The 25,788-nt window shown below is 45.3% G+C and overlaps 1 long non-coding RNA gene across 3 annotated transcripts; it reads left to right on the forward strand.

Moving 5' to 3' along the window:
* The first annotated feature begins 1,288 nt into the window (after positions 1–1,288).
* Positions 1,289–16,457, forward strand: LOC138098280 (uncharacterized). Of its 3 annotated transcripts, none has more exons than XR_011146580.1 (5): positions 1,289–1,771; positions 5,218–5,293; positions 12,892–12,981; positions 13,665–13,711; positions 14,667–16,457. It is a non-coding gene; the product is annotated as an uncharacterized lncRNA (long non-coding RNA). The 3 variants fall into 3 exon arrangements; XR_011146579.1 differs by lacking the exon at positions 12,892–12,981 and adding an exon at positions 5,820–6,055 and having other exon boundaries at positions 1,291–1,771; XR_011146578.1 differs by lacking the exons at positions 12,892–12,981; positions 13,665–13,711; positions 14,667–16,457 and adding an exon at positions 5,820–12,742 and having other exon boundaries at positions 1,298–1,771.
* Positions 16,458–25,788: the final 9,331 nt, after the last annotated feature.

Here is a 25,788-nt window from a genome sequence, read left to right on the forward strand (position 1 = left end):
AAGAGCTAGAAACCTGCAAGACACCAAAATAGAACCCCACACAGAATACACATGACTTTGAATTTTTTTCTTCAAAATTATAAAAGAACTGGCCTAGCCAGTTGGGTTAGCCAAATTTTAAATCCCTGTGATATTAAATGACACAGCCATGACACAACTGGGTTTGCACAATGACTTTTTACAGATTTGAAAAACATAGATGACTTTTCCAGATGTAAGCCATGGCTATTTTTATCTCATGGCTAACTCCGCAGGATGGCCATTCTACCAAAATATTGGATGTTTCACAGGCAAACACACATCTGGGAGGCTGTGGACTATTTTATATTTATGGGCCCACATATTTTCCCCAACAGATGTGGGATCCCCCTGAGACAAATTTAAGCCTTCTGATAATAGGCTACACATTTGTTGGTTACTTACCTTGTACCAGTGGGATTTAATGGGCTGCAGGTTGAAAGCTGCTGATTTAAATATCAATCAAATTAATTCTGCAGAAGGATTTGTGATACTGTGAGAGAAAGAGCTCAGTCCCTGCAGATTCGGGGAGGAGGGAGTAGAGTATTAACTTGTGTAGTTATGGGGTGGTTATGGAAGGCTTCTTACCGGGATTTCTTGGTTCAGAGATCTTCTGGGATGCAAGGCTGAGGGATCACAAGTCCCCAAGAATATCAAGTGAGGACTGCACCAGGCATCCCCAGCCCCACAACAACCAGCCTCCATTAAGCCTTCCTCTGTCCAGGGATTACACCTGAGCTCTGTGGCCATGGATAGAATTCCTGGGTCCCCTTTAGACCAGCATCATTCTGGTCATGACTGGACACCTCTGCACCTCTCTTGTGGTGTGTCCTCCTCAGCTGCCCTCTCCCTGCCTTTTGTCCTGGGCACTTTTCCTCTGACAGAGTGTGAGGGGACTCAGCCCCAATCTGTATGTAGTCCCAGCTTAATTCTGGCTCCACAAACAAACCTGCAGTTGGAACATCATCTGGGATGAAAAATGTGGTGTACTCAACACCACTCCCCCATACCACCCCACTGATTTTGTAGACTCTATGTCTGGGCTGTAACTTTTTGTAATATACCAGGTTAGATACTTGGCCAGGGACACGCCCTGTACATGAGGATGGTTTACAGAAATGAGCTAAATTGAATGGAGTCCTTGTGCCAAAAAATGGGACCACTGTCCCACTCTCCCCAGCTGGATTTATGCTGGGGCTGCCAAGCAGGAGGTGGAACATGAGTGTCCAATGAGAGCTCATGAGCTTTGACACCAGGGAACAGCATGGAAGCAACTTCAGGAAAGATCTTCCCTGGGCTGCAGGTCAAAAACACATATTACAGGTAAACAGCTGGAGGGGAAGCCCTAGGATTTGTCTTTTCCTCTCTCTGTGTCATATCTCCCCCTGTTTCTGCAACTTTTTCTTGCATGGTATATTTCTCACATTGCATGACACAAAAATTTGGGACTGCACAAAGTTATCAGTCTGCAAATGAGAATAGTATCCCAAAAAAATTTGCCCATGGACTCATGTCCTACAGACCATAAGGCAGCTTAGGAAGCACCAGCCTGCAATATTTGGTTCTTGAACAAATTCCAGGAAAGTGTTCCCTGAACCTTTGGGATTAGCCTATTACAAGTCCTTTCATTGAGGCATGTGATATAAAGCCTGATTTTAGGGGTCAGAAGATTTCAGTCTAAGCTGTACATGCAGCGTTGTGCAAGAGGATCTACAAGGGAAAGAAGCAAACTGCACTGATACGTCAGACACTGGTAAGTCTTTTGCTGTCCCTTTAATCCAGAAAGTTTTACTTCTGGTTTTGGAGTTGTTGCTCATGATCATCTCACAGATTTTACTGATTTTCTGTGAGCTTTGGTCCTGTAAATATTAACTGCTGTCAATTTGTTTGATGTGCCTGTTGCTGCTCAAGGGTCTGAGTACTTCAAACCTTAACCTAAATAGTGCAGTGTGACTTGTTCAGGAGGAGCCACTGGGAACCTTTCACCTCCTGTGTGATATGAATCACAAATGAAACCAGAAAACACGTGGCTGGCGTTAGTTGTATAACAGCAGAGCTGCATTACACAAGTGCCCAATCCTCTGCTGAAGTCAAACTGGGGACTTGTAAATCAGGGGACACTGCTAGCAGTGGTGGGATGGTCAGCAGGTTGTTGTCAGACCTTGCTTACTCATTGACTAAAGAGTGTTGCCAAACGGGTGCTTTGGCCTTCCCCTCACCTCAGGCCCTGATTCAATTGTGGTACAAAGACAAGGAGAGGGTTCCAGGTTGTTTTGCTCCACCATTTGCTGAGGGCAGTGACTGGCTGTGGGACAGGGCAGCACTCAGCCATGGCTCCTCAGGGGAGTGCCATTGAATCACATACAACATAATCCTTCACTGCTGCTGCAAACTCTTCCTGGAGGCACTGTCAGGTGAGGCTTGTCTGACCCCCAGGAGAGGCTGCTCCTCCTGAGGCACACCAAGGCAGTGCTCCCCGCTGCTGGCTGTGTCAGGCTCTGGGATCCCATCTGGGGGACAGCCTGGACACCAATGCACCTTCACCACCTCACTGAACACTGGGCCAGGCTGTGGCACTGAGCCCTGCTGCAGGGCACAGGGACAGGTCAGCCCACGCCAGCAGTGCTCTGGGCACTGCCAGGGCTGGAGGCAGAAGCTCTGGGCACAGCAGTGGGAGCACTTGAGAAGTTCCCTGCTCCCATACCACAGCCCAAGGCTTCACCTGGCAGTTATGAGGGACAGTCCAAAACAGTATTTTCTTTCAGGTCATGTCAGCATAGGTTTCTGTGACTCTTGAGCACTTCCTTCTATGCTGTGCCACATGCCTGGGGCAGGAGCCCACCCAGCTGCACCTGCAAGATACGTGGATACAGCTCCTTGCTGCTTGGGCTGGGCACATTCTCTGCTGTGATTCTCTTGGGATGAAGTGCTTGGATGCTTTCATCCGTCCCTTGTCACCTCCCGTGGCTTAATGATGCTCAGAGTTTCTATTTTAAGCAGAAACAGGCCAAATGGATATATCACAGTTAAGGTGACTCACGCCTCAAGAACACATTCCTGCAGATTTATAATCTGATTTTTGAAGCCTGAGCAGCCCCACTGCACACTCCGGGCATGCCTGAGTAACTTGTAACAACCCTCTGTGGAGGTTAAGGCAACTTTGTTTAAAGGTATTTCTTTCAGAGCAAGAAAAGTGAAATTGCTCTGGCCAAACGGACATGAGAGCACTGACCAAGGAGGGCCCATGCTGCTTTCTGCAGTAGAGACATTGCAGAGCAGTGACTTGAGGCACATGTGTTTTGCAAGCACCAGCCCATCAAACACAGTGCCCCAGAGTGGTCCTGGCAGCCCCTGCTGCCTGCCAGCCATCACCTCCCCACCACCCCTATGGTTTGGGGTCCGTGTGCCTCCTTCCACACTGCCATTTTCTACCCAGCTTGCACTGAAGGGACAAGAAATCTCTGCAACATCCATCAGGTGCTCAGGGAGGTCACTGCCTTAGCCTGAAATGTCTCTACTGTGGTCTGTTGTCAGTGCTGAAATACTGGTCATTAGCAGGAGGGCTCAGCCTGTACACACCCTGTGCCTGTTTGCACCAGTGCATCCTGAGTGCTGGGGAGCAGGAGGGCTGCTTTTCTGGTTTGGTAACCCATTCTACTTCCTTGGCAGAGGCCTGAGCAATGACAGAGTTGGGTGGGGTGACAGAGGATCAGGACCCTATTTTTCCACAATAGCTGCAGAATAATAAAAATGCCAGCATGAATCAGCTGGTGCACAAAGACACTCCGGTCACCCACGACAATGGAGTGTGACTCTACACTGTTTAAAGAACCTCTGCCTAGTGACAACGTGCAGGAGTGACAACACTGAATTGAGGTTCAGTTTTCACCTGCTAAAGGGCTTTTACAGGTGTCTTAAACCTCCCTAGCAAGGTCTGCTGAAAGATGTGCTGTGAAGACAGTGATCTCACAGCAAGAGGCAGTGGATTACCCATATGTGTGAGCCATAATTCCCACCACTGGCAGCCTGGTGTATGCCTGCAGGATAACTGGCACATAACGTCAGGGCACGGAGCAGGTCTGCAGCCCACAGAGCCACTGCAAGTTCCCCTCGGGAGCCCCCCATGTGCAGCACTGCCAGCTAGGACAGTTTCTGTAAGACATCAGGGTGCAGGGAAGCCTCCTTGCAGTAATCCTGACTGGAGGAGCGCTGAGCACAGAAGACCTTGTGACCTGTGGAGCACTTGACCCCCAGTGTGTGCACTGGGGTACTCTGCAGCCACAGGACAAATTTCACCATCATTTGTAATGGAGGAGCCTGTGGGCATCTCCCACTTAGTACCAGCAATCACATGACCAGTGTGGTCTTGCCTTTGTCCAAAAGTGCAGCAGGAAATTGTGATGTGAACATCTCCACTCTGTGACACAGTAGAAATGAGGAGCAGAGTTGCTATCTTGTAAGAAAATCCTGTAACAGCTCAAATCACCAAACTAGTGTAACCCTCTCTGTGGAGGGGTCTGCACGATGTACTGCATGTGGGTGCACAGTTTGGGGCTCCTGCTGTCTGAAGGGATGTGAGATTTTTATAGTGTTTTCCCCATGTTTGGGTTTAACCCCAGATGACAACTAAGATACCATGCAGCTGCTCGCTCCACTTACCCCTTCTTCCCCCTTCACACTGGTGGAATGGCAGGAGAATCAGAAAAAGGTAAAACTAGTGGGTTGAGATAAGAACAATTTAATAATTAAAATAAAATGAAATATGATGAGAATAATAATAGTAATAAAAAGAGAGCACAAAGAGAGGAAAACAGAGGAATAAAACCCAAGAAAAGGAAGTGATGCGCAATATGATTGCTTACCACCCCAAGATGTGATCAGCAGCTCCTGGCTGACTCCCACCAGTTTATTAACTGGACAAGATGTTCTATGATATAGAATATCCCTTTGGCCAGTTCAGGCCACCTGTCCTGGCCATGCTCTCATGCAGCTGCTGATTGGCAGACCATGAGACACTAAAAATTCCTTGACTTAGGGTCGACACTACTGAGCAACATCCAAACATCAGTGTGTTATCAACATCATTCTCACACTAAGCCTGAAACACAACATCATACCAGCTACTAGGAGGAAAATTAACTCTATTGCAGTTGAAACCAAGACACTCTAATAAACAGGATTTTAAATTATACTTTACAGAGTCTGAGTGCCCTTCTTATGGGGTCTGCCGTGGACCAGTCCCTCCTGGTGCAGGACATCAGGCACTGGGTGTCAGGTTGGTAAGAGGCATCTGTCACGATCTGCTAATGCAAGTGGGGGTCGCGATGGTTCGTTTATCGATCTCAGAGTGTAAAAGGACACAAGAGATTTAGGTTTTAATCAAAACAGTGCACCTTTATTAAGTGCCCACAACACAGTAATGCAATAGAAGAGAGAGAGAGAGAGAGAGAAAAACAAAGTAGAGAGGGGGGAAAAAGAGGGGGCAATAGCTACCAACGGATGAGATGAAGTCCTCGTGGTCTTCTGCCAATAGATTCGTCTTCTTTCCGTGGGGAGATCTCGGGCTCAGTTATTTCAGAAAGTCCCTTTATAGTCCTCTTCAGAAGCGAGGGGCAACTGGCCAAGAGGTGGGGAAATCTACAGCTGTTGTTATGGGGCCCGATGCTTTGGGAAACAGGTACAGGACAGACGTACAGGACAGGTGTACAGGACAGGTCATTCCTTTCCGCTTCAGCGCAGTCCTTCCCGCCTGGGCAGCAAGAACAGCACAGTCCATTGTGACCTGCACTAATTTTCCTCAGGAATGCGTACCAGTTCCCAGTGGGCTCACCTGCAGGCAGCACTTGACAGACATCCCACCTCAGCCAGGCCAGGACTCCTGTGTTCAGTCTCTGTCCTCGGCGATGATTGTGAGGCAGATGAGGGATCTTCGGATCATCTCTTACAGCATCTGCTTCCACAAATGGGGTTTCCTGGAGTGGCAGAGGAGCAGACAGGCTTTTCCATGGAAATTTAGCCTACCATCAGTCCTAGAAAGGTAATTTTTCCAAGCTGGTGTAGCATTTCTGGTAATAAGAGTAGTGTGTCTGGCACATGCTAGAGCACCATCTTCTGCAGAAATGGGCAAGGAAAGTGCCTTTTCTGATTTTCAGCATGGATGAATGTTCCAGGTTTTTTAAAAGGGAAAGATATTATGAGAGGTGATCAATAAAGAAACTCCAGCATTTGGAAAACCACCTTTTCCATAAAGCTTCCAGGGTCCATGTTGTCTACCTGCATGTTGGACAGTTTTATCGCTGGATCAATCCCTGTGATGTTAAATCATTTCCCATGCAGAAGTGTTTTGTTTTTCCACTGCCTACAAAACTCAAAATATGATAAAGCTGATAAATAATATGTGAGATCTTTAGCTGTTACTGGTGATCACTCTCTGGAAGCCCGGCAAGCACTCACCAGAGTGCCCTTGAATTGCAGCACACAAAAGCTTTGGCTTCAAGGAACTTAAACCAAACTCAGAGCTGCAACTGTAATAATTATGCTCTATGGTTGCTACCTTTGCTATCAACTTCAACTGCTAGAATGCAAGAAATAAGAAAATAATAATAATAATAACAATAATAAAATTTAAAAAACCAAAATGGAATGAAAGCACCTTGAGAATTTTTTTCAGCAAATCTTGTCACTGCACTGAGATGGTATAAATGGATTCAAAAAGACACTTCTCTCTATGATGTAAGGAGCTTTGTTCCTGACTCTCTAACTAGGACATACTACTCATTGTGCTGTTCATGTTTATAATAGGTTGTCACCACATCATTGCAGGAGGAAAATAAGGCTCTCTAAAGGAATAACATTTCCAAGTGGAAAAATGTTTCTACTTCCTTCACTTCTTGCTTGTGCCGTTACAGCACAATTGCTCAGAAGAGTCTTTCTCTCCTTCACCTTGTGTACTGGTACAGTGTCAGGACTTAAAGACTATCTCTGTCTGCTGTCCCTTTGTGCAGTCAGGGAGCCTACAAATTTTTCCAGTATCTGTCCAGCCCTTCCATCTCATGATAGAGGAAACTAAAAATACAGGGCAGTGTGTGCACTATATTTCAGCAGAGGAACTCAGGACCAGTCAGAGAATCTGGAACTATCTTGACTTTCCTCCTTTTCCTCTTTACTGCTGCCCTTTCTGGCACATTGCAATTTGAATCTCCTAAGTTTTACAGTAAAACATTGCATCACATGTACTAATAGATGTGTGGGGATTGAGGAAGGGCAAAACTTCTTAAGGCTGTCCAGTTTTCATGCCAGAAGAGATGTGTAGGGGCTTTCTATCCAGATTTCAAATATACATGGTGTTTTCAAACATTGGTGCAGCTTTTATTAAAATAATATTGTTGAGGAATTTCTTAGAGCAAATTTGTACAGCAGGTAAGTTAACTGATTCTATATTAGATGATACTTGTAACTAAAAAGAGTTGAAAATTTTCTAACAGAATGGTGTGCATGGGTAAACACAGTTGTGTTGAAACCCAGATAACCCAGAAAACAGGATGATTTCAGTGACATTTAATAGGAAAAAATGTAAACACCCATTTGGATAAGGCTTAAAGTTCTATTTGGGCACTGCCAGAACAGAACATTTTTATTTCACAGTCTAATAAAAATATTTCAACATTCAAATCTTTCACATTCTGAACATTTCAGCATTCAACATGCAAAATTTGAATGCATCAAAGTATTTTTTCTGATCTCATTCTGATTCTTTAAATTATGGACCTTCCTGCCTAAAAGACCTGAAGATTCGCTCCATGTGCTGTGAGTGAGCTGCCTCTGGTTTGTGCCACATAGTCCAACACAGAGCCCGGAAAACCAAGCTGGCCCTTTAGTGAGGAACATGCACTAAAATCTTTGAGTTGAAAATTAAACACATGAATGTGAGCTGCTTTTTTCAAACCTACCACTGCCTGAGGAACTTCCTTCTTTTCCCACAGTCCTAAGCAACATTTCCACTGTAATATCAAAATGCAAACCCTGGATCAACCTCTACTTTGCAAAGTTTTAGCAGGTAGCTGTTTTGGCTGGGAGTGTAGGAGTGTAGTTATCTCAGTCAACACTTCAGGAAAATTTTTAGGAAAAAAATATTGTCGTTTTAGTTGCAGAAAAAAAAAATCCCTGCTGACAGAGTGCTGCAGGAGTGTCCTCACTGCTGACCTGGCCTGAGGCCAAACACCAGGCCCCCTCCCTATCTGTGCCTTATGTCACTGAGGTTACATCAGGACACCAGCTTCTGGTGAGGAAATAAGCTCTTTCCTGAAGTGGGGCCAGAATGATCTTTTTTCAAGGAGTCTGGGTGGAAGAGTGGTGAGCTCAGTGACAATTCTTTGGGAAACTGGTGTTGCAACAGCAGCAGAAAAACTCTCTGCTCATATCTGCTGGGGTTTTGGAAGCCCAGTTCATGTAGCCAAGACCCTGCAGAACAGATCAGATGGGATACGGCCACAGCCCAGACATGGGGTTCTGGTCAGTCCTTTTTAGTATCCTTCCTTATGATCATCCTTCCTTATGGGATCCTTCCTCCAGCCCTTTTGTGTTTCTCCAGCTTCACCTACTGGCAACCAGACAGTGGCCTTTCTTACTGTCAAAACTCAGCTGAAAGGTGATACTACTGAGAACCGATTAAGCTCACCATTAGATGAAAAATGTCAAAAATTTGAAGGCACCAGTCCAGGCAACTGGCCTAAGGCCACAGTGCTACAGAGGTGTGGACATACAACCTCTTCTCCAAGCAAGAGAGACCATGCCCAGTTCTGGGAGAGCAGACAGCCTGCAAGTGAGGAGACAGCCAGACTGCAGCAAAGCAAGGGCTGAACTTCCAGCAAATAAAGTAAAACCAGGCAGAACTGCTTTCCTCGAGGAGCCACTTTGGCATGCCTTATCCCATCCTGTTGTGTATGGGCAAGAGGGTGCAGAGGTCCAGCCTGAAACCAGGCATGAGCAGGGACCGACTCTTAGTCTGTGAATGCCTGTGAATGCCTTTCTGGTTACCTCAAGGCTTTTATGGAGAGGCAGAAGATCTCCATGAGCTTTCTGCTAAACAGCAAAGGCCCCAGGAGTCGGGGCTCATCCTAGAGTAAATGGTGAACATGTCTGGTTTCTCAGACGCCTGTGAGAGTGATACCATCTCCATTTGGGTGATCCTCATGGGGATTTCTCCTCCAAGATCTGTTCCTGCTACAAGGAGGTCTCTGTGCCTGTGTGGTTATAGCATGCAGCATCAGCATGTCAAAAGCAAATGCAGTTAAGAGTAAATCCTTACTTTTGCTTTAGTTTACAGGAACTTAAATGCTCATTATCTGACAGGGTCAGAGCAGCAGCTGGGTTATGGGGAAGCACTTGTTGGCAGAGTGAAATAAGCCAAAACACTCTGCAGAAGGGAGGGAGAGGGTAACAGGTCTGAACTAAGCAGAGGGCAGGAGAAAGCAATTATTGGAGACACACAGTTTGGGCTCCTTTAGCACCTTCTCTCTTCACAGTAAATCCAATGCTACCTCAACCTTTTAATGCATCTAACTTCTAATCACATAGCACAGTACAGGTCCATCAGTGCTCCCACGCAACAGAGCTATTTACTTTGAACCAGCAGAAACATATAGAGCTCTCATGCCCAATTGTTACAGCTGGAATCCTAAGACAAAAGGAGAAAATCAATCAGAAATTCCTAAATAGCTTGTTTGTTTGGGATTTGGTTTTCTTTTTTAAAGTGGTTGGATTGCCTTCGTCCTTTTGCTCAGTTCTACAGATTCTTCTGAACTGCAGAGCCAAAGGCCAGCCACACAGGTCCACATACCACAGGAACAAGAGAACCACCAAGAGGGTTGTTTTGATAGCAAATGCTGAAATTACAACAGCAAACACATCCATTTGCTTTGAAAAGCCCTTAGTGGTGTTTATGCTGAAAAATCACATGTAGTCAAAACAGCAAGTCTTTCCTAAAACTCCTAAATTGTTCCTTCAGTATAAATCCACTCAAGACTTGAAGCCGCAGAAGCATGTACGTCTTGATGGTCCTTGATAGCTGTGTAGGCCGCAGATGGAGACCAGCCAGCCAATACTACTCAAGTATTGGATGGGGCAGAAAGTCAAAGGCAGCAGACCATTTCCAGAGCTAACGATGAGTCCCTGTAATTCATAATCAAATTAGGGACTGGCTTCTCTTTGCAAGCAATGGAATGAGAACATGTTCCAGCCCTCACATTTTGCATGTCCAGCCTACAGCTTTTATGGATGATTGGTGGTGGTGGTACAAAGGATGCCCAGTGCAGAACTAAGGTGCCTCTTTGCCTTTCAAAACACTTCTCTACCTCTCTCTCCCTAGAAGCCAGGACTCATTACTAGGTAGAATCTGTATCTTCCCATGTATAGCCAGGGCTACTTATGCTTCCACATTTTTTTGTTAGAAGTACCCTATATTTTTCATATATTTTAGCATACCATTCAATTGGTTCATTAACTAAGTTTTCCGTTCCATATGGCAATATTCCTGCTAGCTGGATAGCTGGGAGAAAATATCATTCTGTGCCATGACCAAGCAATCCAGACGACCAGGATTCAGAGGGTTATTTCCAAACTGGTGTATGCCAGCATTGCACTGGGACAATTTAAGAGATCTCTGTGGCATTACTTGAAAATACCACTGGATGAATCTAAAGCACGTTGTAGAAGATGCTTTTACCTATTGAAACCAAGATGTGCTTGTGACCCACTGCTACAAATAAGTAGCCTTGATCAGTCATCTGGGTTTGCATGGGATCTTTGTTGGAGTTTGTTCAACTTGAACACTAAAAATAAACACACGCCAAAGAAAAAAAAAAACCACAAGAAAATGACCAAATGGCTCACTACAAGGCAGAGGTAACAGAGTTGGATAACAGCTCCAACACTGCAATTGTAGAGTAATGGTGGCTGTTCAGTGACCTCTAAAAAATAAATTTGGCCACAGACAAAGGCCTAGTTGGTGAACACCCGTGTAAAATAACACTTTCTTTAAAGCTGAAAAGACAGCAGGAGATAACTGGTAACTGCTATAAAGGCTCAGACATGGCCTGCCAGGGGGTGGGTGGCTACATCCCTCCTGGTCTGTATCCCAGGAGGTACCTGTGGAGAACTGTGAGCTGGTTCCTGCCTGCTAAAATATTGTGTCCCGCAATCCCCAAACTTTTCCTTTCTTTTTTTAAAGAAAAAAAAAAAAAAAAAAAAAGAGAAAAAGAAAGAAAAAACCCAAAGAAAATATTTTAAAAATCCCCCCCAAACAAACAAACAAATAAAATGTAAAGAAACCACAATTAAACGAAACCCCAACCAAATAATCAGAACAAACAAAACCCCACAAGGCGACACCCCCGGAGCTGAGATGTGTTAGAGTACAGTCACTGCAGCCTGCCGGCTCTTGTGCCCCGGTGCCGGAGCCGCCGATGGCCCCTGCGGCCGTGCCCGACCTCTGAGGGGCCTGCTCCGCCTCCTGCTCTTGCGCTTCGTTTCTGCTGCACCTCACATGCCACCTAGTGGCTTCCCGAGTGGAAAATTCCTTATTAAACGCGGTTTACAGGCACGCCGCCTCTGCCAGCGGCTCCGTACACCTCGAGCTCGCTGCTGAAGAACCCGGGCCCGGCACCTCCGCAAGCCAGCCCCGCGACAGCCGCGCCCAAGGGCCGCCCCTCACCAGCCCCCCATTGCACCCTCAGACTCCCCCAAGGAATTTCCACCTCCTTGGCCTGTGTTTACAGCTCTCTCCCGTTCTCTGTCACATTCGGAGCTTTCACGGAGCCAGCTCCCATTTGGCTGCCCGCCTTACCCCTCTGCCCCACCACCTTAACCAAATATCTGGCGAGGAGGAGGTTGTACATTTTACTTTTGAGCATTCAGTGATGGTGGACACTCACGGCAAAATTCATGTTAGTTAAAATCCAAGTTTTCCAAGGAAAAAAAAATAAAACAGAAATGTTTGAAGTGGCCTTCCTCTTTGCCTCTTCCTAGCTACTTACAAGTGTCAGGGAGGATTCTATTGTTCAGCTCAACAGTTACTTTTTGAGTGTCCTACTGCCATTTTCATTCAGACAAAATGTGTTATACCATAGCCTTTCAGTTAGGCCATTTCTCCAACAAACAAGAAGTTTTGGTTAAGAGCAATGTTTTGCCTCCAAAAGAGTTAATTTGATGAGTCTTGCTCCCTTCTGAGCCAGGTGGCCTACCCCGTGTTAATTAAATGCCTGTGTGCCCCAGTCAGCCCCAACACGCTGCCAGCAAAGTGAGATGGTGTCTGCAGAACAGGTCAGTGGAAACCCCTCAAGGACTGCCAGAACCGTGGTCTCTCAGGATGAGCCCAGCTCCAGCCAGGATGCCTGTCAGAGGACACAGAGCATGTGTTTGCTGTGTGAAAGGAAGAACTGTATCATCACTAAATCTGGGCAATTGCTGTCCAAGTCACTCTGGGAAAAGAAAGGAACGGGACTTGACCCATGTTATCTCCAGGACTTTCATTAGGCAGAGGCAGCAATAAAAAAGAAGCCACTTTCCCTAAATATTCATTTCTTGGTTTTCATTTCAAATGCTTGAAAACAGAATAGTTCATCTTGAAAGCACTTGAAAGTTTTGTCTGCAAGAAACTCTTTGATTTTTCTAGGAAAAAAAACCCCAAACCTTCAAAGTAACTCTGTTGTGATGTGCCTTTTTTTTCTTTCAGACCACTGGAGATATTACTTTCTTTTGTGAAAGGCCACTGCTAGGCTTTACCACAGGCAAAAATCATTGAACTAGGCTGACATCCCTAAAATAATTTCTCCCCTCAACAGTGTGGTCCTTATCTTATACGTGGTTTAAACCCAGGTGCTGACCTTGGGTGCTACAAATCACCAGACCCTGAGGGCTGGAGAGCGGGTCCTGCCCTTCAAGAATGGCTTCCTCACCATGACAAAGGTAATGCAGGTGAAATTGTGCCACAAACTGCTGCCCTGCAGCTTGGAGAATCAGCCTGACTGTGCAAAAGTCACACAACTGTCCTTTATCAGTTAATGGTCATCCAAGCTGGAGCCCCTGGGCAGGACAAGGACCATCAGAGCTCCGGAAGCATGAGGGCAGGAAGCAAAACTGACTTTCCGTCCTGGCTGCTCTAGGAAAGCCAAGGAAGGGTGCGGGGACGAGGGTGCACTCAGCAGCTAGAGGGCAGGCTCATTTTTCTTTTAAAACTTGGGAATCACTTCCTTGCAGCTGCAGTGACTGCCAGAGTATCCAAAAGAAGTTGCTAAGATGTCAGTCAGTCGGGCTAATTGGAGAAATCTTCTGTGTATTAACTAGGGGGAGAGGGGACCCAAACTAAAAACACACAAAAGCACCAATGTAAAAACTTGATAGTTGTTTCAAAATGCTCGGCTTCAGCCAGGCAGGCTGATTTCTGACACAGCAGAGGGAGAGAAATCCTGCACGAGACAGGAATATTCCACAGATGTGGCCATGTCTGATTGCAAACACCCCTCAAAAAGGATACGCTGGCCTTCCAGGCTTCCATAACAGGAAAAAACAATTGAAAGGATTTACAAACAGCATTCATCAAAGCATTCCAGAGAAATAACTTCCTTTTTTTTTTTTTTTTTCCTATTCAGAAAAGGAATGTGAAGCAAGCTAAGAAGTCTGCAGAGTATGGTCTCAGGTAAGTTATGTACTCCCTAACACAGAATTTTCCATTACTTTCTGTGGACATAAGATTTGGGAGCTCAGCCCTTTGAGGGGAGTGCAGCTGGAGCAGACACCCAGGCACCCACATGATGCTGCTGGTGTGATGCTGCCACTGCTGTGCACCCACTCAGATGGGCAATTTTATGTCTCCAAAGGCAAATTCTCCTTCTCCTTGTTGCTTTGTAAAAAACCAATTGAAAAATCACCTGTTGCAGTATTGCTCTTTGCATTGGAAGCATCCCTATTGAAGCATAAGGGGAGACTATTACACTGCCTGATATCACTGATGTCTCCCCGTTCATACAGTTAAGGACTAGACCAAGCAACACTACAAGTGATGCCTGAATATTAATATAGTAATGGGGGTTCTGCCAATGCAGTTCACACTGGTGAGATGCCAGGCAGTGCCAGCCTGCTGCGGATGGGGGAGGTAATACTGTGTTGGGCAGGAGGAGGATTTGAAAGCTCTTGCTGTACACCAGCTACCCGCCAACTCAGCAGGCAGAAGCTTAAAAAGCAAATATATCTGGAGGCATTGTGGTTTTCCCCCCATCTTGCAGCAGTGATTGCACCTCCCAATCAAAACAACATCATGGGCACCCTTGATGAGCAGCAACATGGGAGAAGCCCACCAGAGAAACAAGGCTTGGTCTGGACATGGGTGCTTCTGTCAGCTGAGCAGCAACCAAAAATCAGGAAAATCCACAGAGGTGGAATCCACTGAAAAATAGACCACCCTGTGTATTTTGGTGCCATGGATGGCACACTGCACAGCTCTGAAATGTGAGAGCACAGCTTAACATAAACACAGCCCTCAGCAGAGTCTGTTACTGAGAAAATGGTTCCTTTCACTGCACTTCCTCCTGCCTGTCTGCAAATGCCACATCCTCATGGTTCTAACATGGATGTCTGATGTATCATTTCAATAGGGAAAGGCTTGAAAGATGTTTGGATTTGGACGATGAAGGTGCCATTAAAGGTCTGGAGAGACTCCATCCTTGGGAACAGAGAAAGCCATGAGAAGTGTTTGTCTTTTCCCTGTTCACCAGCCACAAGGCAGCAGTTTCTGTGAAAAAGCACTATTGGAAGACAGGAGGAGAGAGAGATGTTAAAACTGTGTCAATGCAGCAGGGAGTGGGCAGGCAGAGGTGGAGCTGTCGGGAGACAGCCTGGTGGGAGGGCCGCCCACTGCCTTCCTTTGCCCTGCCTTTCTCTTCAGATTGTGCTCATGGCCACATTTCAAGTGACACAGTTAAAGAAACCCCAACCCCTGATGGCAGCAGCCACAGCAGCACCTGATTCCTTGGCAGGCCTGCACTGCTGGAAAGCTGCTTCTGGACTTGTCCTGTGTCTCAGTCCTGCTGTGTTAGGATGACATTTTATCTTCCTGGTAGCTTTTACTTCTAAGTTGGTGTGGCTCCAACTTGCTTTTCCCTTTTTTTTTAGAGAGTAGAAAACACTTTATTTGTAAGGTCACATCTGATAAAGAACAAGTAAGCACTATTACATAGCACATGCCTTTTTCTTCTTTAACCAGAGTGTAAAACCAAGCCATGAAGAGAACAGGAACATTTCATCCTGAACTGAGTCAGAGAAAGAGATGCAAAAGCAGAAGTAGGATTTGAGGGCAAACCTTCTGCCAGACAGCCAGCACAATGCCAGACTTCAAATTTAACACTGTCATTATAAATAGCCCTGGTGCAAGTCCCCCATGTAAAAACACAGGAAAATTAAGCTAAACTGGTGCTCAATGAACAAATTTTTCCTACTCCCAAAAATATGAACCAAATTACGTACAGTATTTCTCTTAAAGGGTAGGAGATGGAGGGGAGGGAAACCAGGCAGGGAGGTGTGAGGGGGTACATTGGTGAGAGCACCTGCCTCTGATCCCAGCTGGGCTCCCCCAGTGCCAGCACCTCTGCTCATATTGGCTGCAGGATCCACACAGAGTTAAACTGCCTTGAGAGCTGAGCTGCCCCTTGCTCAAGAGAGGAAAGGTTGCATCAACTGCTTCCTTTTCACACATTTACCAAAATCTCTCTTGCCTTCATTTGCAGCCTCTCTTACACAAAGAAGCCCTTGCACAGCCATTCACCTCAGGGACACTGAAACAAGGTTCACGGTTAACATTTCTGCTATACATTCTCCATTTAACGATATAACTCCTTGCTACCAGAAATACCTCTAACATAGCAGAACATCACTGCACCTGCCTGTTTGTTCCTCTCTTCTGCCTCACCAGATCTCCATGAAACACCCTCCTTAGTGTGGGTCCCACCCCAGGACTGTCCCTCCCTGTGCAGCTGGTCATGGGGAACCAGGGCTGCTGCCTCTTGGGCATGATGGGGAGGGTGAGGAGCAGCACTGGCAGCAGCAGAAATTATCAACCCAGAGCAACTACAAAACCACAGCAGAAAATTCACTTTCTCTAAATGTACAAGCCCAGAAGCAGAAGCTGTGTGTGCTGAAATCTGCTGTTTAAAGGCAGGAGAAGTACAAGGGAGAAAGGAAGGTGTATTGTCAAAATGCTTTAAAGCATGTCCCAAAAGGCCACCTCCTACATGCAAGTTTATTTTTGCTTCTGCAACCCAATCTGTCCTTCACCTATGCCAGAAGCAGCACCAGGAGTACCCAGCTCTTGGGCACTAGAAACTGCTACCTGGGATGTGCTATTTAGAATGGTCTTCTTTCCTCACCAAAGAACAAATATGGAATAGCTATTTGAAGTATAAAATCCCATGCAAAGACAAGGCCCTGGTTGCAACCTACTGTAGGGCTCATCAGCAGGATGAGCACCACCACCTCTCACTGCTCCTCACTTTCCTTGGTCCCAGCTGAAGGAAATACCCTTCCTGTACTCTTTGCAACATCAGAAGGCTTGTATATAAAATAGCTCCTCTCAACAGCAAACCAGGGCAGATTCAGACCACTATTAAAGGAGACCCAAGCCCTCCTTGTGCCTCCTCATTTGATCCCACTGCATGTCATCCCCAACCTCTCAGCATCCCTCAAAAATACATATAAAATGACAACAGTAAGACACTCACTTTCAGCAAACTTGTCATTGATTATAACAAAACGATCTGCTAGTCCAGAGCCCTTGATTACACATGCAGATCCACAGAAGAGGCATGAGAAAGCTGACAGAGCAATTGTTTTTATTATTGTGTCCCAAACGTCTTAGATGCTGGGTGCTTTGGCAATTCACTGCACAGAATTCCTTACAATAAAGAAGGGGGACTGGTGTCTCCCACAGAGAGGCAGAGGAGGGCCCGGTGGCAGATACTGGAGTAGACCCATGCTCTCAGTAGTGCACTTGTGACCCAGCCTGCCAGGGCACCACATGAAAGGAGCCATGTCTTTGTAGTTGGGCTCCTGGTAACAAGAAGCTTCAGAGGCAAAGAGCAAGCTGAGTCCAACTGAACCACAGTGCACGGTTTATGATTTGTGTATCCACAGTATTTATGATTTGTTTAAACCACAGTTCCTTTTAATAAATCTCAGCTATGTCCTTGCTGGTGGCAGATGCCCTGTGGTGGCAGCACACACACAGGTGCAGCATCCAGCAATCCCAGTGCTGTGGAGAATGCTGGAGGCATGGCCCATCTTCGGCTGGGACAGCTGCTCTCACTACTCATTTCCAGCCACCCGTCACAGCACACATGGATTTCCTCTGTGGTAAGGAGCACTGCAGGGAAGATGGATCAATCATACCGCTGTCTGGCAGGTTGTTAAGGCAGGAAGGTTTTCATTAAGTCAACAAGGGTGTTAATTTATGGCATTTTTGCTACTTCTCTCCAAATACTCTTCCAGATGAGAGCTGCTTCCTCATGCTTGCTGCATGCCAAGGGCAAAGACTAACAAGCGTTTTGCTTACCTGCTTGATGCAGTCCTTCACTCCTCCCACCCTCCTCTGTGGGCGCCTGGCCTCTCCTTTGGGTTGAGCTGCTGCTCAAACTGCAGCAGAAGATTTGTCTGGTTGAAATAAAAAATACTTATGTGAGGGTTTGACCTAAGAGTGGCTATTTATGGATACAATGTTGCAAGTGACTTAAAGCATTACAAATGGAAAGCCAAATTTTGCAAAAACTTCTGTCTGGACAAGGTGTAAGTTATTGCATACCAAGGGCTAATCATTAGTGGAGTCTGAATCTACCAAAGCAGAGCTACTTCTCCACTCACAAACACTGAATTTTGTCAGCTTTTTGATACTAATAAGATTTTCTCAGATTTGAGCAGCTAAAGGTTTATCATTGGATTAAGGACAAACTAGCCAATGCAATGGAAAACAAATGTATAAAGTATTATCACTGTTTGTTTGGGAACTACAACTACTTCTATCACATATTCTACAGGAAATTTCAATTAATTGCATCTGAGAGGCAAGATCATTAGTTTCTAGCAAAGTATATTGTAGTACAAACTTAACACATTACAAACCATGCTGCATTTTCATATTTGCAGCAAGGACCATGAAAATTATGCAATAAAAGGAACAGTTTCATCATAACTCATTGGCCTGTATCAGTTCAAGTTAGTTAAAATTGGTTTTTTTTCTTTTTTAGTGTGGTGTCTCTTCTCTATTACAAGAACTTAAAGAAAAGATACCACTCAGGTCTGAGATGTACCTGGAGCACTCTTGGACCACAAGAGTCATAGAGCTCTGGAGCTTGTGAGCCCACCAGAAACTCCTCTCCACTGCTTTGTATTTTGGAGAGCTATTTACATGATGCATGATGACATGACACACAAAATTACAGAGTCATTCTGTTTGCTCTACCCAAGTAAAAGCCAATAGAGAGTTAAGTCCACTTTTATCCAGAAACACATGTTGAATCCCCTGCTTTCACTCCAGTTTATTGTGCAAATGCAGATGTAAGTTATGGGTAATAAGCTGCCGCAGCAGCTTCTGCAAGACCACACTCAAGAGGAGATAAGTCAGCAAGAAATGAAAACAGAAACGAGACTACAAACAATAGTGATCTCTTCTTTGTATGACACATAGAGACTAGCAAGAGACAAGATCTTTAAGTCCAATAACAATGCTCTGGGAGATGGGAAAGCATAAGAAAATCTGAATGTGGTTTGGATCACTCTTACATTTGCAACAGCCAGAAGGAATCCCCAAAATGAGAACAGGAATCCACAAAACAAGAATGGAAAACTGTCAGACTTCCTTGCGTGAAAGAAGGTGCAATAATGTTCCTAATAAATTCCTATTTCATGGGTCAAATGTGTCCAAAGGAAAGATTTTTGACTAGTGAGTAAAGAGTGAAGTGAGTAAGTGCTTGAAAGCCTCGGATTACTAGAGAAAAGCTGGGACAACAGTAGCTGCTGATGGTTGCTATTGGAAGTCATTGCAACATCAGCCTTTATCCCACTTTCTGTTGTACAGCCCTCTCACATGGGTCTGGATAAAATCAGTCATTTGTTCCTAGATCAGGGTGTCTCATTTCCAATGACCCCCTTCTTCTCTCAGCGGTGGGTGTTTGAAAGCAGCAGGTAACACCACAGCCTCCTTCCCTCCATGGATGTAGAGCTGGCTGGTGTATTCTCAAATAAAACTGCCTCTTTGTGCCTTGTGCAGAAATACCTAAATTCAGTGCTCAGCTGTAAAAAAGCATCAGAGCTGTGCTAGAGAAGAATTATTCCATGGGTACAGCCCTGGATCGCACTGGCAGAGCTCCTCAGGCAGAAGGAATCTAGCAGGTACCAGGCTTTTCCTGCCACAAGAGCACTCTGCAAGACAGTGGAGCTGGCAGACATGAATAGCTTCTGCAGAAAGAGTGCATTTTCTATAGGCAACAGCTCCCATTCTCTCCTGTTCCCATCAGCCTGGGCATAGAAACAGAGAATGTACTGAAGAACTATCGAGAGAACGTCATGAGCCTTTAAGGATTTAGCAAGGTTGTGTGTGCTCACCACCAGTGACACAGAAGATCTTGTCTGACACATCAAACACTGTCTCAGCCTGTGTTAACTGTGAGCTTACACATGTGATGCATGCAGAAAGCTACCCAGGTCTCACTGTTGGGTTCTTACATGGAAAAGGGTCTCATGCACCTCACTTTCAAAGCATCTCTGAGTTAGGGAGCCCGGGACACTCTCTACCGGGACAGATAATTGCTGTTTGAGATGCTGGAGGTGAAGAGAAACCTAAGAAGGAATAATAGCCAAAGTTACAATCAAGAGAAAGCTCTCAGGTAATAGCCTGAGAACAGCCTGTAACTGCCCACCAAGCCGGCCATGGGCATTTTACCCTCATGCTGAAATGCACCAGAGCAAGGAAGCTGCTGCGCTGCCATGGAAGGTAACATGCTGTAACATCACTCACACAACTGGAGGACTTCTTTGGTATTGCTCTTTACACAAACCTTTAAGTTGAAAATATATCCTCTCATAAAGCAGAGTGTGAGAAGCAGCAGCCATAACAAGAAAAGCAGTGCTCTCTCTTGGGAAAAAGCATTTATGTCCTCTGCAGTGGAGAATATGCAGGAGAAGGCTGCTGTTAGAAAGCCCTCTCTGCTGTTTCCTCTGAAGCAGAGCAGAGAGCATGTCTTGCTAACAGATAGCTCAGAAAAAGCCTGGGCACTGAACAAAAAATCCCTGGATTACAGAAGAGATGCTGCCCCTCCTGCTGTGCCATGAGTTGGGTTACACCATGCAGAGACTGGGAATTGCAGTGGTAGTGCCTGGCTGGTTTGTGCCTGAGTGCGGCTATGAGCAGTGATGTTGGGCAACATAACTAAAATATAAGCAGGCTACAGGAGGTTTCCTCAGACCTACATCAGCTCAGGTGCACAGAGATGTGTTCTGAACTGTAGTATGGACCAGTCTGAACAGAGGGAGGAAATATCACACCATCCCCATGAGGAGAATCACCGGAGAAGATCAAGAGACGTTCCAACATGGAGAAGAAGCAAAGGTTTGGAGCCAGGAATTGAAGTCAGTTGTTGCCACATGCATTTTTTGGAATTGCACAGACCTATTGAAAGTTTTTATGTAGTGCAAAAAGGATGTGGCAAATTCTGAATGTCATTAAAGCCAACTCAGATTTCCAAATTAACTCCTTGTCTCCCTAACCTTTTCATTACAGACAGTCCACTTACAAATCCTTGAAAACAAGAAAAGATGCAATGTACTACTTTCAGCTTTTCAACAGGGAAGCTCAGCCAGGAGGTTAATCTCTGAAAGTCTTGAGCTTGGCTAACATTGTATCCAGTGGTGGAATTCCATGTTATTATTAGTGCAAGGCTTGACTTTGCTAGGACTTCCCAGAGAGCTGCAGTGTCAACGGTATGAAGACTGTATGCCTGAACTGTGCTTTACTGGTGAAAGACAGTAGTGAAAAAAAGCAGAGTTTTCTGAGAGTATTTCTTCTTGAAAGCTCAACACAACTGGAAGACCACTGGCTCCTTATGAAGTTCCTTCCATCGTAAATCGTGCTAGAGCTTGTTGGAAACAGAAGGTATTGCAGCCCTGTTTGTTCTCATTAGGCAACAGGGAACGACTAACTTCCTCTATGGAATAAACTACCTGGAACTATAGGATCCACCATCCAAAGGCAGGCACATGATGCAAGTCTTCTGAGGGACATGAGCTATGCCAGCAAAGCTCTTGCTGGGTGTTGTGGGGTAGTACAGGCTGCAGGAACCACTCGCTGGAAAAGAGCTTGGAGCTGCAAGCAAAGTGTTTCCTCATGTTAAGCAAAGAAAGGAGTGCCTGTTCTTTGCAAATAAAGAGCTAGGTTTTGAAACAATCCTGACATTAGAGAATTAACTGAAACAATCCAAACTTTGGCTAACCACTAGGGTCAAAAAAGGATAATAAATCCTCTTTTTCCTGTTAACAGAACCCACAACTTTATTTTCTATAGTTTTCAAAAAATAAAAATTACATCATGAGTAATTTTGGAAATTCCTAAATATTAGTTCATTTGCCTGGCAGGAGCATCCTGTCCTGTCTCTTCTTTCCCTCACAACAGTCCTTGGAGGAGGGACAGTCTCCCTTCAGACACTGGAGGTTTGGTACAACTCTGACATGATTACAACCACGTGGCAAAGTAGAAAATACAAAAAAAAGAGAGTGTGGCTTTTTTGGATAAGGTAGGCTGTAGATGACAAACATGAAGGATGATGGGTCCAAGTGAAGAAATCTGAAGGATATTGTGAGTCTTTGGAGAGGGGAAAGCAAGGAAAAGGCGGAGATGTGAGCAGGAGAGGAAAGCCAGAGCAGAGGTGCAAGACAAGATGAGCAGGGAGGTCAAAAACTTTAATGATAATACAAAGCTATTGGTAGGGAATATGAGGGCAGATGGTGAAGCCCTCCAGGAAGACCTTAAGAGAGAAAATGACCAGCCCAAATAATGGCAAATGAAATTCTGTCTAGGCAGGTATAAAACCATGAATGCATTTAAGGAGAAGCAGCTTCATCTTCACATATAAATAATGTTTTCCATGCTTACTGCTGCTACTCAGGAGGGATGGCTTGGTTGAACTACTGTAGGCACTTTCTTGAAAATACAAAATCACTGCTCCGCAACAAAGAGCAAACAAATGTTTGGGACTATTACAAAAGGAAAAACCAATAAAGCAGAAAGATTGCTGTGCTGCTGTACAAATCCATCTCACACCTGCACCTTGAATACTCTGTGCAGTTCTGAGCCCTTGAAAAGGATAGAGAAGAGATGGAAAAGATTCCAGAAGAGTAACAGGGTGAGCAAAGGCGTGACACAACTTCCCTACAAGGAACAGTGCAGGAGAATAGGAGTTGAGATGGGGGACACAGTACAGGGAAAGCTATGAAATCATTAGTGACGCAGAGAAAGTGGATAGGGATTGAGTGTTGGTTGTGTCTCCAGGACAATGAGGGACCAGCTCATGAAGCTGGTGGGAGCCAAGTTCCAAACAAACAGAAGGAAGGTGTTTGTCATGCAGCAGGCAGTGGACCTGCTGAGGAGGTCCTTTCCAAAGCACGCTGAGGATGCAAGGAGTTTACATGCTCACCCAAGTGTTTGGAGGGGTCCAGGCCACAGGGAAACCACAGCAGGTTCAGGAAATCCTCTGAGCTGAAAGTAGTTGGAAACTGCAGTAACTGATTGATATGAATCTGCTTTTGGCCCCTGTTGAAGGCAGAGTAGAAGGATGGGTTAGATGATCTAAATCAGCACAGCTATTCTTACCTGGAGTGAAAACAGATAAGATAGACTCAAGTAAATACGGGGATCCTGAAGGGAGCTAAGGTGGCAGCGTGCAGCACAGCAGGAGCTGAAGTCAGGGGTTTGGGTGAAACTGGCACAGTCAAACTGCAGTCCAAAGCTGTAGATAAGGAGGCAGAAGTGAAGCTGCAGTTTTAACTCCATCAATGCTTGGTCTGAGCCCAGACATGCCCCACTATAATCAGGAGCAATGCTTCCACTGACTGATCAAGCCCTCCAGACATAAAGGCAAGCAGTTAAGTGAGGAGTTTTAGGGTCAAAGAATATCTCCAAGATAACAGGAGACACAGCACAGGTGAGTCTGTACAGGCAGAATTTGCAATTTATCTACGTCAGTTATCTATCAGCCAGATACGAATTGTTCAGTCCTGATCGGATCCAAGAAAGTTTTGAATTTAGAGATATTCCTTTGCAGAGTCTGCATGATATCCTGAATAATAACCACTATGTAGGTATTGCCTGCAGCACAGTTATTTTTTTCAGTCTTTTTAATAAGCACTTTGAAATAAGTAAAGTTGCCTCCACTTCAAATGTGATATAATCTAGTAGTAAGAAGTTACAGAGTCATGGCCCCAAGGCAAGGTGCAAAGCCCCCCAAAAGGCCAAGAGTTTCAATTTTCCTTAAGGGTACGTGGGTGTAAGAGATATGGCCTCCAAGTGGAAGGAACCACTATTCATTAGTTACTCAAAGCACCATTGCATCAGCAATAATCAACAAAATAAATATGTTTTTTCACAGGACCAAACAATGCCTCACATTCTAGGGGATATTCCTAAATACCACGATTTTTTCTCATACAGACAACACTTATTTTGGGTAATGACCTTGAAATAAGCCTTTCCTGTTCTGAGCTTGTGTTTTCCTGTAGGACTGATCTTGGTTTGTTTGATTTACAGCTCCTACATGCAGTTTCTCAGTTAAGTGCACACATTACGGTCAGTATTTTGAGAGAAGAGTCTTTTTTTCTTTAAGCTGAAGTAGACTGTTTTTCCTGGAGTGCTGAAAAAAAATCATTTTAAGAAGCTGATCTGATTAACTGGGTTAAACTAGAAATGTGCCAAATTGCTCTGCAGACAGGGCATAGCTGCTGACCTACACCGAGACTGGAAATCGTTCCAGGCTGTGACGTGCCATGTCTGTTCACGTCAGCTGTGCACTGGGAAATGCCCAAGCAAGCAACTTGCTGAAAACGTCCTTCAGCTTAGGGCTCAAAAAAGATTCCTGTAAAACATGTTTCTTGTGAGGAAACCAGCCTCTCAGGCCCAAGAAATATAATTTCTCGCACAATATATTAGTATTTCTCAGTTTTCTTTCTGTGTATTCGGGACAGCATGCACAGATGGACACGCAGCACAGATGGCCACACAGCACAGGTGGACACACAGCACTTCACGAAGAACTTTACAAATATCTGACCCATTCACCCCACCTGGATCTGTTCTTCAGCCTAATGCCACTAGCCCTCAGCAACTCAAGTTGTTTCTTCTTTGCACTATTGAGATTAAAAAAAAAAGCTTGCAGCACTTTGGTTCTGACACTGCAGTTTGACATCTCTGTGTGAACCTTTGTATTATGTTTGTTGCCTTGCATGCTGCACAGACACCCAGTTTGCAAAGCTGGCCATCTCCACACAGACCACTCCTTGATCCCCACTATTCAAGGTTGCATTTTGGCAGCAGGAGGTTACATCTGTGGGTCTCAAACACCTTTTCAGAATCCATCCTCCTGTTTGTCTTCCTTATCACATCTGCTCCTCTTGCACATGTGCAGGGGGGAGGGGAAGCTGGCATGTGAAGACAGATGTTGGAAGAAGAGCAGACTTTCCCCAGCGCAAAGCCTCAGGATTGCTGAAGGATTGCCTAACAGAGCTTTTGTTAACTGTTGGGAAGGAGGAGCCTCAGAGGTCATTCAGGCTGCAGTCCGGTGAGCACTGTCTTTTGAAAGAATCTCTCCCATCTGTGCCTTTAGTCTATTTTTGTGCTGTCTTCATATCATGCCATCACAAGTCAATATGCAGCTGCACCATAATCTGGCCCGGGGAACTAGTCTGGCTGAAAACTCATCCAGCTGAAAGGAGGAAAAAAGTAAAAAAGAATTATTTTCCAGCCAGCTCAGATATCTGATCTCATTTACCACACAGCAGCACTAACAGTTGTACCACCATGAGGGAGGTAACCTCTTCCCAGAGCTGTGGTGGCTGCTGCCAACTCTTCCTCAGGCAGCAACCCAAGCCTTTGCCCTATGGACCTGCTCCTTAGGAATTGAGTTTTCTCATTTCATTTCCACTACTAAGGCAATTCTAGCTTGTGTAGACAGGCAGTAACACATGGATACCCAACATGGGATTTGAAGAGGTCTGGTTAGAAAGCTCCCATGGGGAAGGATCTGCCAGAGCTCTCCTTGTAAATACAAAGGCAATAGGAGAAAAGGTACACTGACTGCTTCTTGCTTCACTTCATACTCTCCTATCCCCTTGGTGAATTTAAGTAAATCATTTATATAGGCAAAATTTTTTGGTGGCTTCCCCCCTCTCCTTCCTCTTCCTCTTAACCAGTGGATGGAAGCAGCATTCCCTGTCTTGAGACCTCAGGTCCCAGAGAAATTGTTTGACACTACAGTACTTCCCTTCTAGCATGAATTACTGAGTGGAAACAAGAAGCTGGTAATGTGTTACCCATTTGCCACACACTACAGCTCTGTTAATAGATGTGACCTTTGTGACTAATACAGTGTTGGGAGGTACTGGGAGGGTGCATTAAATCCCTCCCTCCAGCACAGTTGTCATCCTCATCATCTCATCAGCCATCCAAGTGAGGAAGCTGCAGTTTCAAAG

The sequence above is a fragment of the Aphelocoma coerulescens genome, chromosome 1A (genome assembly GCF_041296385.1).
Source record: "Aphelocoma coerulescens isolate FSJ_1873_10779 chromosome 1A, UR_Acoe_1.0, whole genome shotgun sequence".
Lineage (NCBI taxonomy): Eukaryota > Metazoa > Chordata > Aves > Passeriformes > Corvidae > Aphelocoma > Aphelocoma coerulescens.